This window comes from Rana temporaria, chromosome 9 (assembly GCF_905171775.1).
Source record: "Rana temporaria chromosome 9, aRanTem1.1, whole genome shotgun sequence".
Lineage (NCBI taxonomy): Eukaryota > Metazoa > Chordata > Amphibia > Anura > Ranidae > Rana > Rana temporaria.
In genome coordinates, this window is record NC_053497.1 from 122,020,427 (window position 1) to 122,032,802 (window position 12,376).

The following is a 12,376-nucleotide window of genomic DNA, read 5'->3' on the forward strand; positions in this document are numbered from 1 at the left end:
TATATATATATATATATATATTAAAGGGCCCAGAGGTCCCCAGATGGCAACCCCCTTTTTAAAAAAAAAAAAAATTTTTTTTTATATATCTTTTTTATTTTTATTAAAGGGCCCAGAGGTCCCCAGATGGCTACCCCCTTTTTTTTAAATATATTTTTTTCTTTATTTCTTCTTTTTTGTGTAAAGGGCCCCCCCGCTTCTCAATCCGCGGCAGCCCCCCCCCGCTTCTCAATTTCAGGCGGCAGCACCCCCCCCCCCCATGAAGCTGTGTAAGGGGCCCCATAATTCCGGATGGCGGCCCTGATTACAACACACATATAGCAATTTTGTTCAGGTTGTAGGTGCATTCTGGTTGCATTTAACGCTGCACTTAAGTGGCTGCTAAAAATACAGTACATTGAAAGTGAACCTGTACTTTACAGAAACTGATGCCGCGTACACACAACCGTTTTTCATGATGAGAAAAATGCCATTTTTTTAATTGGTCATTGAAAACGTTCGTGTGTAGGCTCCAGAGCATTTTTCTGAACGTGAAAAATGGGCATTAAAAATTTAGAACATGCTCTAATTTTTCTCATCACTTTTCACGTCGTCGTTTTTCACATCGTAATTTTTCACGTCGTCGTTTTTCACGTCGTCGTTTTTCACATCGTGAAAAATGGTCGTGTGTAGGCTTTAACGACGGGAAAAAACGTGCATGCTCAGAAGCAAGTTATGAGACGGGAGCACTTGTTCTGGTAAAACTAGCGTTTGTAATGGAGATAGCACATTCATCACGCTGTAACAGACTGAAAAGCACGAAGACTGAAAAGCGCGAATCGTCTCTCACCAAGCTTTTACTAACACGAAATCAGCAAAAGCAACCCGAAGGATAGCGCCATCCGAATCGAACTTCCCCTTTATAGTGCCGTCGTAGCGAACATTTTTTTTTCACGATCGTGTGTAGGCAAGGCAGGCTTGACAAGAATCACGTTGAGAAAAACATCGTTTTTTCCTTGACATTAAAAACGGTTGTGTGTACGCGGCATAAGACATGGAAACTCAATAAAACATCAAGATTTATAAATGTGCAAAGCAATTCCAAAAAGACCTCGAACTGCTTTTAGAATTATTACTGAAATCATAAATCATGGCTATATGAATTAGCATACTGTATAATATAATAATTAAGTATTAGAGAGCAGCAAACATGCAGGAAAGCTTTTTAGATGCTTTTGCACCAAAATATTTTTTTTTTATTGATGTGACCTATGGCCAACCACAATTTTCTAAATGCAGCAACAACTGGTTTGCTTGTATGGGGAAGGGGTATTCCACACTGCTGGTATACAAAACTTCCTAAGAAATATAATTTCCTGCTCATGTGATTGGCTCACTGAGATTCCCAGAAGTATTTGTGCTATTACAACACTGTCACTGTTTACCGATAATCAGCGTTCAGTTTTTGGGAAGTGACTACGTATTACAGTAGATATGGCTGCATACATTTATAAAATCCTTGAACTATATGTTACTGACCAATAACATTTTATTTATTTTTTTGTCAGTAACACTGTGGGGTTGATTTACTAAAATTGGAGAGTGCAAAATCTGGTGCAGCTGTACATGTTAGCCAATCAGCTTCTAACTTCAGCTTGTTTAATTAAGCTTTGACAAAAGAAAAAAAAAAAAAACTGGTAGCTGATTGGTTTCTATCCTGCACCTAATTTTGCACTCTACAGTTTTAGTAAATCAATCCCTTTATATAATAAGGCAACTGTAGTGTGCAAAATATAGTATCCCAAGACAGCCACAATGTATAATGAGCAACAGCACAACCCAATGAAGAAGCAACTGGTTTTAAAGTGGCTGTAAAGGCACAAGGTTTTTTACCTTCATGCATTCTTCTGTGTGCAGCAGAGCTATATAGTAAAATATATTATCCCAAGGCAGCCACAATGTATAATGTGCAATAATTATAAGTATTCAGGTAACTAAGTATTATGCAGCAGAGCTATATAGTAAAATATATAGCTGGATTCAAAGACGCCACCGCAACTTTAAGGCGCAGTAGCGTATCGTATTTACGCTACGCCGCCTTAAGTCAGAGAGGCAAGTACTGTATTCACAAAGTACTTGCCTCCTAACTTACGGCGGCGTAGCGTAAATGGGTCCGGCGTAAGCGCACCTAATTCAAATTAGGATGAGGGGGCGTGTTTTATGTTAATGGGGGATGACCTGACGTGATTGATGTTTTTTACGAACGGCGCATGCGCCGTTCGTGTACATATCCCAGTGTGCATTGCGCCAAAGTACGCCGCAAGGACGTATTGGTTTTGACGTGAACGTAAATTACGTCCAGCCCTATTCACGGACGACTTATGCAAACAATGTCAAATTTAAAAATTTTGACGCGGGAACGACGGCCATACTTAACATTGACTAGTCCAGCTATTTGATGGAATAACTTTACGCCTGAAAACGCCTTAAGTAAACGGTGTATCTTTACTGCGATGGGCGCACGTACGTTCGTAATTAGGCGTATCTAGGCATTTACATATTCTACGCCGAACTCAACGGAAGCGCCACCTATCGGCCAGCCTAAATATTGCACCCTAAGATACGACGGCGCAGGCTGTCGTATCTTAGCTAGGTTTAAGTGTATCTCAGTTTGAGAATACACTTAAACTTAGGACGGTGCAGATTCCGAGTTAGGTCGGCGTATCTACTGATACGCCAGCCTAACTCTCTCTGAATCTAGCTAATAGTATCCCTTCGGGCGGTCCGGCACCTTTATACCAACCCAGTCTCACAGGCGAAGACCCCTTTCGCTACCTCGTCCACCTTTCCCATCGCCAACGGGACCCGCCAAGGGTGCCCGCTCTCCCCCCTTCTTTTTGCCCTTTGCGGCAACCCGAGCATTCGGGGAATCCCGGTGAAAGGGAGGGAGTTTAAAATCTCCCTCTTTGCTGATGACATTATTCTTACCCTGACACACCCTCGCATCTCCCTGCCTAACCTTCACGCGGAACTTGAACGCTACGGGGCCCTCTCGGGATACAAAACTAACACCTCCAAGTCTATGGCCATGCCGCTTAATTTGCCCGAACCGGAGATCCTCCATCTGCAGTCAGTTTTTCCGTACCACTGGGAGCGAGCCTCCCTGAAATATCTGGGGGTCCACCTGACCCCGACCTTCCCTTACTTATACCAGGCCAATTTCCCTCCTCTATATAGTTCGATCAGGGGGTTGATCCATAAATGGAAACCCCACCAGATATCCCTCCTGGGCCGGATAGCGGCTGTTAAAATGGTGATTCTCCCCAAATTACTGTATCTCTTCCAGACTCTTCCTGTCCCAGTCCCCTATGCCCATTTGCGCGCCCTGCAGGCGGATCTCCTCCGCTACGTGTGGAACTACAAACACCACAGGATCCCACGCTCGGTCATGACGACTGCGCGGACTGAGGGAGGCTTGGTCAAATATTACCAAGCATCCCAATTGCGGGCGGTAGTATCGTGGTTTCCCCAGAGGTCCTACAACAAGTGGACGGAGGTGGAAGCAATCTGGTTAGCACCACTACACCCTAACAACCTCCTCTGGAATGTGAATGTGGAGGTCGAGCCTGAAAGGTTGCTGGGCTCCATGCAGCAGCTCCGTCGCCTATGGAAAATACTGGCTCATGACTATAAACTTAAGCCTGATAGCTCTCTGCTGACCTCCTTTCTCTATAACCCCAGAATCCCAACGAGTCTCACCCACCCGATGTCGTTGGCCCTGGGCCGCGCAAAATCTTTTTAATTTCGGATACCTGGTGGACCCTAGGTCTCGCACCCTGCACTCCTTTACTGACCTCCAAGCCAAACATGACCTCCCACGACAGGCTTTTTTCAGCTACTATAGATCCGCCACTACGCCCACACAATAGCCCCTCGTTTCCAATTCTCAAAACCATCCCCATTTGAGCGTATTATGCTTGGGGGCACAGCACGTAAGGGCCTATTATCAGGCATATACGGAATCCTGAATGAGTACTCCATACAAGACAGGGGTAAACATGCCTACATGCTTCGCTGAGAGGGGGAGCTGGGAGAGGTGATCTCGGAGGAGGCGTGGGGGGCGGTCTGGAGGCAGGCGGCCAAAAGTTCTATATGTACCCTTTACAGGGAGAACACGTACAAAGTGCTTTTCTTTTGGTACCTGACTCCGGACGTACTCCACAGGATTTAGCCTTCTACCTCTGACCACTGTTGGTGCTGCAACCAATCCCAGGGCACTTTGTTCCACATATATTGGACTTGTCCCCTGATTGTTCCATTTTGGACTCTGACACAGGAGCTCCTGTCCCGCCCCTTTGAGCTACCCATACCCCTCTCCCCGAAGCTATTTCTTCTAGGCCTTTCTCAACCTCACATGGCCAAACCCTATAAGAAGCTACTTAGACATATTCTTATAGCTGCGAGGTGCTTGATTGCTCTCCACTGGAAGAAGCCACTACCCCCATCCCAAGAGGCCCTCTATGCCAGGGTCAAGGATGTAGAACTCATGGAAAAGATGACGGCCAGGATCCGGGACAGGTTGGACGACCATGACCTTGTCTGGGAGAGGTGGCATGCCAGGGAGGACCCGCCGTGAGCCGACGACCAGACCACCGAGGTACATTGCCATCTCCACTCCTCTAGCCTGCCTTCCCCCCCCCCTTTTCTTCTCTCTTTTTTCCTTTTCTTGTTTTCCTTCTCTTTGATTCTCAGCTACTATAGAAGTTACTAAGTGTATGAACAACCATGAAACTACTATGGCACGGTCCCATACCACTTGACTCTATTGAGATGTCTCCGCTACTGGTGGAGGGGCCGGCGGTGGAGAGTGAGGGTATTAGTCCCTCCCCCTTTCCTATGCCGGCCCAGCCTTGAACTGGCGCTAGCACTTACTGTTGAAATTTTGTACTCTTTCCTATGTTTGGAATGCTACTATGTTTTGTATTGAACTTTTACAAAATAAAAAATTGTTATTTGAAAAAAATATATATATATATAGTATCCCAAGGCAGCCACAATGTATAATGTGCAACAGCCCAAGCTAATGAAGAAGCAGGTGTTTTTACAATAACTAATGCATTAAAGTGATTGTAAACCCTTGTTTTGTTTTTATTAAAATAACAAACATGTCATACTTACCTCCTCTGTGCAAAGGTTTTGCACAGAGCAGCCCTGGTTTTACCTATAATTTTACCTATAATTACTATATAATACTTACCTGAGCGCCCTCTCGCTCCAGCAATGTCCACGAGAGCATTGTCTCTCCGGGGACTCGCACTCCCGATTGGCTTTTGGCATCAGCAGGAGCCAATGGCTCCAGCTGCTGTCAATCACTGACAATCACTGTCACTGGTCACTGACAATCACTGGTCCCCGCTCTCTCCTGGGAACAGTGTGTTTCCCAGAAGACAGCAGGGGCTGCGGGTAAGGGCGTGGCTGCCGCACTAGTGTATTCCCAGAAGTGGGTGCACCCCTTCCTGTTCTTCTGTCTGTAACTCACCACCGTAATGCAAGGCTTTCTTCCTGGTGTGCAGAAAGCCTCTTGAGGGGGCGAGCAGGAGTGTCAGGACGCCCACTAACACACAGCTCCTTTCTCTATCTGCAAAGTAGAGGGTGTTCTGACTCTCCTGCTCGCCCCCTCCCCCCTCAAGAGGTTTTCTCCACACCAGGGAGAAAACCTTGCATTACTGTGTGTAGTTACAGACAGAAGAACAGGAAGTGAGGATTTCTCAGAAGAAATAAGGACATTTAAAAGCAAAATGGAAGGATGAGGTAAATGAAGGAGGATTGCACTAAGGTTAAGGAAGCTATTTAGGGAAAAAAAATGTTTCCTCTACAACTCCTTTAAGGTTTTTCACCATAATGCATTCTATGCATTATGGCTAAAAACCTACTGTGCTGCAGCACCCTCTCAGCCCCCCCCCCTTTTTCTTACTTGAGCTTAATTAGATCCAACCATGTGCACAAGCGCAGCGGCTCCAGCTTCTGTCTCTCCCCTTATTGGACAGATTGATTGCAGGAGAAATTGGCTGCTGCTGCTGTCAATCAAATCCTGTGAGACGGTAGCAGGGTGCATCAATGGACACAATGGGGCATCAATGGACACGAGCAGGACTCAGGAGCGAGCACGGGTGCACCCTATAAAGAGGAGGAGCCTGGAGCGCCAGTGGGGATTCTAGAAGAAGAGGATTTGGGCTGCTCTGTGCAAAACCATTGCACAGAGGAGGTAAGTATGACATGTTTGTTATTTTAATAAAAACAAAACAAGGGTTTACAATCACTTTAATGCATTAGTTATTGTAAAAACACCTACCGTTTAGTAGCATTAGTGAATACTATATTATAATTAAATGGCACAGCACAGCTCAGGACTTGTTGTGTTGTCTTACACATACTTGTAATCTACTGATTAGGAACTTGGCCAATGTAAACTTTTGTCACAAAACCAGTTCTCTCAATTCATGTCGCAATCATGCTATATCCCTGGACTCTGATCTGAGCAAAGTAAGAGCCGGTTTACACAGGGGCGACGCGTCAGGCGAATCATCCGCCTGACAAGTTGCACTCCGCTCTGTTCAATGGAACCATTCTAATAGGAGCGATTCAAGTCGCTCCGACTTAGAAAAAGGTTCTTGCATGACTTTGGGGGCGACTTGCATTGACTTCAATACAGAAGTCATTTTGCAAGTCGCCTCTGAAGTCGTCTTGAGATCGCCTTGCCGGGTCGCCCCCAAAGTCGTGCCGCCCCTGTGTGGACTGGGTCTAAGGGTTTCTTGTGCCATTTGTCCCTACGGCAGCGTATTTATTTATTTTTGAAAGAGACAACTAGAAAAAATAGTAATGGGTTTCTTACACCTACTGTATAAGCATTATATCATACTGATAATACATAAATTGTGCAAAGGTCATAACGTCTAATGCACAAAAAACATAAAGGCTCACTTCATCAAGCATAGTGAAAAAAGGATGTTGAGCGGACATAGGAAGTTGTACCGTGCACTTAGCGAGTGACTACAGATGCCAATATGCCATCACACAGGGGCGACTCGTCAGGCGACTCAGCCGCCTGACAAGTCGCGCTCCGCTCTGTTCGCTCTGTTCAATGGAACCGTTGTAATAGGTGCGACAAAGGTTCTTGTACGACTTTGGGGGCAACTCGGGGCGACTTGCACTGACTTCAATACAGAAGTCATTTTGCAAGTCGCCTCGGAAGTCGTCTTGAGATTGCCTTGCCGAGGCGCCCCCAAAGTCATGCCGCCCCTGTGTGAACCGGGTCCTAGGATCTAAGGGAAGTGCTACTGTGCAGTGTCCATGTAAATACATTGTATAATAACACCAGTGCTAATAATTACACCTAACATACAGTACAAGAAAAATGATGTGCAGTCTCATACCTTCCAACATTTTAAGATGGGAATGAGGAACACCTATTATCAAACGTATGTAGGCATGGGACACACCCCCTGTCACGCCCCCTTAAAGGAGAATTATACATACAAAATATTAGTTAAAGCGGACCTTCAGTCATTTTTTCAATTTTTCTATCTATTAACCACTTACCCCCCGGACCATATTGCTGCCCAAAGACCAGAGACCTTTTTGCGATTCGGGACTGCGTCGCTTTAACAGACAATTGCGCGGTCGTGCGACGTGGCTCCCAAACAAAATTGGCGTCCTTTTTTTCCCACAAATAGAGCTTTCTTTTGGTGGTATTTGATCACCTCTGCGGTTTTTATTTTTTGCGCTATAAACAAAAATATAGCGACAATTTTGAAAAAAAATAATATTTTTTACCTTTTGCCATAATAAATATCCCCCAAAAATATATAAAAAAACATTTTTTTTCCTCAGTTTAGGCCGATACGTATTCTTCTATATATTTTTCGTAAAAAAAAAAAACGCAATAAGCGTTAATTGATTGGTTTGCGCAAAAGTTATAGCGTTTACAAAATAGGGGGTATTTTTATGGCATTTTTATTAATATTTTTTTTTACTAGTAATGGCGGCGATCAGCGATTTTTTTTCCGGTACTGCGACATTATAGCGGACACTTCGGACACTTTTGACACATTTTTGGGACCATTGGCATTTTTATAGCGATCAGTGCTATAAAAATGCATTGGATTACTATAAAAATGCCACTGGCAGTGAAGGGGTTAACACTAGGGGTGGGGAAGGGGTTAAGTATGCCTGGGTGTGTTCTTACTGTGGGGGGGGGGGGGGGGCCTCACTAGGGGAAACACTGATCCTCTGTTCATACATTGTATGAACAGAAGATCAGCGTTTCCCCTGCTGACAGGACCGAGAGCTGTGTGTTTACACACACAGCTCCCGGTCCCCGCTCTGTAACGAGCGATCGCGTGTGCCCGGCGGCGATTGCGCCCGCCGGGCACACGCACGGGAGTCGGGGGCGAGCGGGGGCACGCGCGCGCGCCTCCGGTGGCGCGCATGCGCCCCTAGTGGCGGCTCAAGGAGCCGCCGTATAACTACGGGCTCTCGCCCAGCAGAGCCGACCTGCCGCCGTAGAATGACGGCGGCTGGTTGGCAAGCAGTTAAAGGGGTTGTAAAGGTTTGTTTTTTATTTTCTAAATAGGTTCCTTTAAGCTAGTGCATTGTTGGTTCACTTACCTTTTCCTTCGATTTCCCTTCTAAATGTTTTTTTTTCTTTGTCTAAATTTCTTACTTCCTGTTCCTCCTCAGTAAGCTTGCCCCCATCATCAGAGCCGTTCTGGCTGGGGGTTGGTCAGCGTGCTCGCCCCCTCCCTTGGGAATACATGCCTGTGGGGAGACGCTGTGAACACATCCGAAGGGAGGGGGCGAGCACGCTGACGAACCCCCAGCCAGAACGGCTCGGATGATGGGGGAAAGCTTACTGAGGAAGAACAGGAAGTAAGAAATTTAGACAAAGAAAAAAAACATTTAGAAGGGAAATCAAAGGAAAAGGTTAGTGAACCAACAATTTAGAAAATAAAAAACAAACCTTTACAATCCCTTTAAATCCTCTGACCTTGTTATTTTAACTTTGGATAGTAAACCATTTTTTTTCTGCCAGTAAATACCTTCTACAGCCCACTTCTTGTTTCTTGTCTGGTCCATAGCCATAGCTCCCAACTGTCCCTGATTTTGAGGGACTGTCCCTGATTTGGAGAAATGTCCCTCTGTCCCTCTTTCCTCTTCATTTGTCCCTCACTTTGGTCTGATCTATATAGTTGTATATAAAATGCACTTTTTATCTTTTAAAAAATGTTTCCCAGTGCTAAACCTTTCATCCAAATTCTAAATTGCTGCATTTGTAAATTTTAAAAGCAAATATAAAGGAATAGTAGTGGTAAAAAAAAAAGCCCTTGTGGATTTAATTAACCTTTTTTTGGTTAATACTCCTTTAAGGGGGTGTGGCAGGGAGCGTGTCCTATGCCTACATACGTTTGCTAGTAGGTGTCCCTCATTCCCATCTCAAAATGTTGGGAGGTATGTCATTAGCCTAGGTTTATGACATCATGCACAGCTCTCTCTCTCACTCTTGTAATGCCTCGTACATAGGATCGTTTTCCCCATCGGGAAAACTGCTGTGTTTTCTTTTGGCCGGTAAAACTCGACGTGTGTATGCTCCTTAGCAGGTTTAAAAAATAAAAATAAAAGCTCTTTTTTTTTCTTGCAGCGAATTGCAGCGTTTTTTTCCCCCCGCAGTTTCCCTATGGGAAACACTGCGAGGGAGCATGCACACAGTCGGTTTTCCCAACCAAAGTTCTCCTGGTAGTTTTCCTGTCTGGAAAACCGGCCATGTGTACAGGGGAAAAGGGACCGAGCTGGTTCCCGGTTTTGCCCTTGGTCTTTTTTGGCGGTCTTTTGACCATCGGGAAAACCGATCGTGTGTACTGGGCATAAGGATTTTAAAAAAAGGGGAGGGGGTGAGTCATAAGAGGGCCAATGAGAGCTGCAGAGCTGGAGGTGTGCCTCTGTATGTCTGTGTAAATTAATCAAGTGAACAGGCAGCAGCTTTAGCTGTCCACAGTTAAAATGGTTGCAGCCAGACTCAGTGGAGGAAGATTTCTGCACCATATTTGGCAAGTACCGAATCACAGTATATATAAAATAATATGCAAAGTGGTTGGAGGGAAGCTTCAGAATGGCAAAGATGTCTGTAATACAAATGATGTAAGCAGACTGCAGTTCCTCTTTAAACCCACAAGTTCTTTTTTTTTTTTTACCACTATTATTTCTAAATACTACCCTTTGAAATTTACAAATGCAGCAAATTAGAAACTGGATGAAAAGTTTAGCACTGAAAGATAAAGAGTGCATTACCAGTAGTAATATTATTACCTAACATACAGTACAAAAGAAATGATACTGTGCAGTCTCCAGATATAATACCAATAATAACAGCGGACATACCGTACAAGAGAGATTGCACTGTGCAGTATCCACGGCAAGTGGATTTTAGAAGTGATATTATGTCTATACATTATTTTTTATTCTGTATGTATAAACACAATAATCTAACACTCTGCCTATTTAGGGCCAACCTCTAAGCCAGGTATGTCCAAAGTCCGGCCCATGGGCCTTACAGTTTAATACCCCCCCCCCCCACCGATGATTTTGATATATATCTTTTGTGGCCCCCAGGGCCACAAAAGATATGTATCATTTTTATTGCCACTGCCTCGGAGGTGGCAAGACGAGTGCCGCCAGAGTACATACAGGAGAATCTTCTGTTTACTCTGCAGCGTCTGTAATAGGAAGTCCCGTTTCCTGGGCTGCCATTGGACGACTGTTCTGTCTATCATAGGAGGCGGGACTTTGGATTATGGAGGCCGCCGAGTAAACAGGAGATTCTCTTGTATGTAATCTGTTGGCGCTCAGATTTAGGGACTTTTATTTTTTATTTATTGTTTTTACTGGTGTACCACTCACCCCCGAAGGAGCCGCTGGTTATTGATTGGGATGGCAGTTCTACCTCATGGCTCTTTTGAAATGTCTAGGAATGAAGGATGCGCACAGCAGCAGTAAAGGAATGTCCACAAATAAATGTCTTTTTATGTGCACTTTATTACCCAGCCGGGTAAAAAACGGTTAACAGGTGATGAAAGGGATAGAGGTGAAAAAGGAGAACCGCAGATTCAGGCTTTAGTACTTGGAACAGTCCTGTTCCCATGCATAGCAGCTTTTCTTACACCACTCCTGCCTGAGTGGGTTTAGCGTGACCGGATAGGTCTCTCTCACTGACCTAGCAGCCGGAACACCGCTCGAATCTCTTCAGAACAAAGTCTCTGCCACAGACCCTTTTTAATTGAATGTCAGAATGGAACCTCTGCCACAGGCCCTTTTAATTGAATGTCAGAATGCGGAGATAACCCTCCTAAGTATAGTCACGCCTGGATCCTGTTTTCTTAAAGTCGCCACAGGTACCGACTAAAAGAGGAGTTAATCCTTCAGTGTCCGGTCACCTCGATCCCCGGTGGTTCGTCAGAATCCTGTTGGACCGCCAGCCTCTCATTGGCACTCCTCAGATGGACTCCCCACTGAACAGCTAGACTCGCTTGGGATCTTTGAAGTTGGAACCCAGTCGACCACTGTGTCCCCATCCTGCTCAAATGCTCCGGACCAACTTAGGCCCGAAACCAGGAATACAGCATAGCGCGCACTCCGGCCAGGTAGGCCATAACGCCGGAGCGCCGTGAGGTGGCTACCCTAAAGGTGGGTGCTACACCGGAAGAAGACCACACAAAATGGCGTCTGCTTCATAAGTACCCTCTCCCAGCATGCCCAGCAGGCCCAAAACCTCCCCATTGGTCGCTGGGAGAGAACACCCAAACCTCAGCTCCACTGCTGCCACCTACTGCACCGGGGTGGAAAAACACCCCAGCACCATAGAATGAACCCACAGCACAGCCAAGCTGAAACAGAGACCCCAATCAATTGGTTGCAATGGGAATCAGAGTCACGTACACTCTGATTACTCCTTAAATTTCAATAGCACCGGTTACCTTAGAAGTAACCAGGCGCTACACTGGTAATTGCGGCGATCTGCGATTTTTATCGGGACTGTGACATTGCAGCGGATAACTCTGACCCAAAATGACACTTTTTTGGGACCACTGACATTTATACAGCGATCAGAGCTAAAAATAGCCACTGATTACTGTATAAATGTCACTGGCAGGGAAGGGGTTAACAGTAGAGGCGATCAAGGGGTAAAATGTGTTCCCTCAGCATGTTCTAACTGTAGGGGGGGATAAGCTGCCTGGGACATGACAGAGATCGCTGTTCCCGATCACTTGGAACAGCAGATCTCTGAGATGTCCCCTGTCAGAACGGGGATCTGCCTTGTTTACAATGGCAGATCCCTGACCTGCCT

The 12,376-nt window shown here is 45.5% G+C and overlaps 1 protein-coding gene across 1 annotated transcript in view; it reads left to right on the forward strand.

Annotated features, from left to right (window-relative positions):
* Positions 1–12,376, forward strand: part of LOC120913982 (complement factor properdin) — a 57,044-nt gene that overhangs the window by 1,185 nt on the left and 43,483 nt on the right. The window lies entirely within an intron of this gene.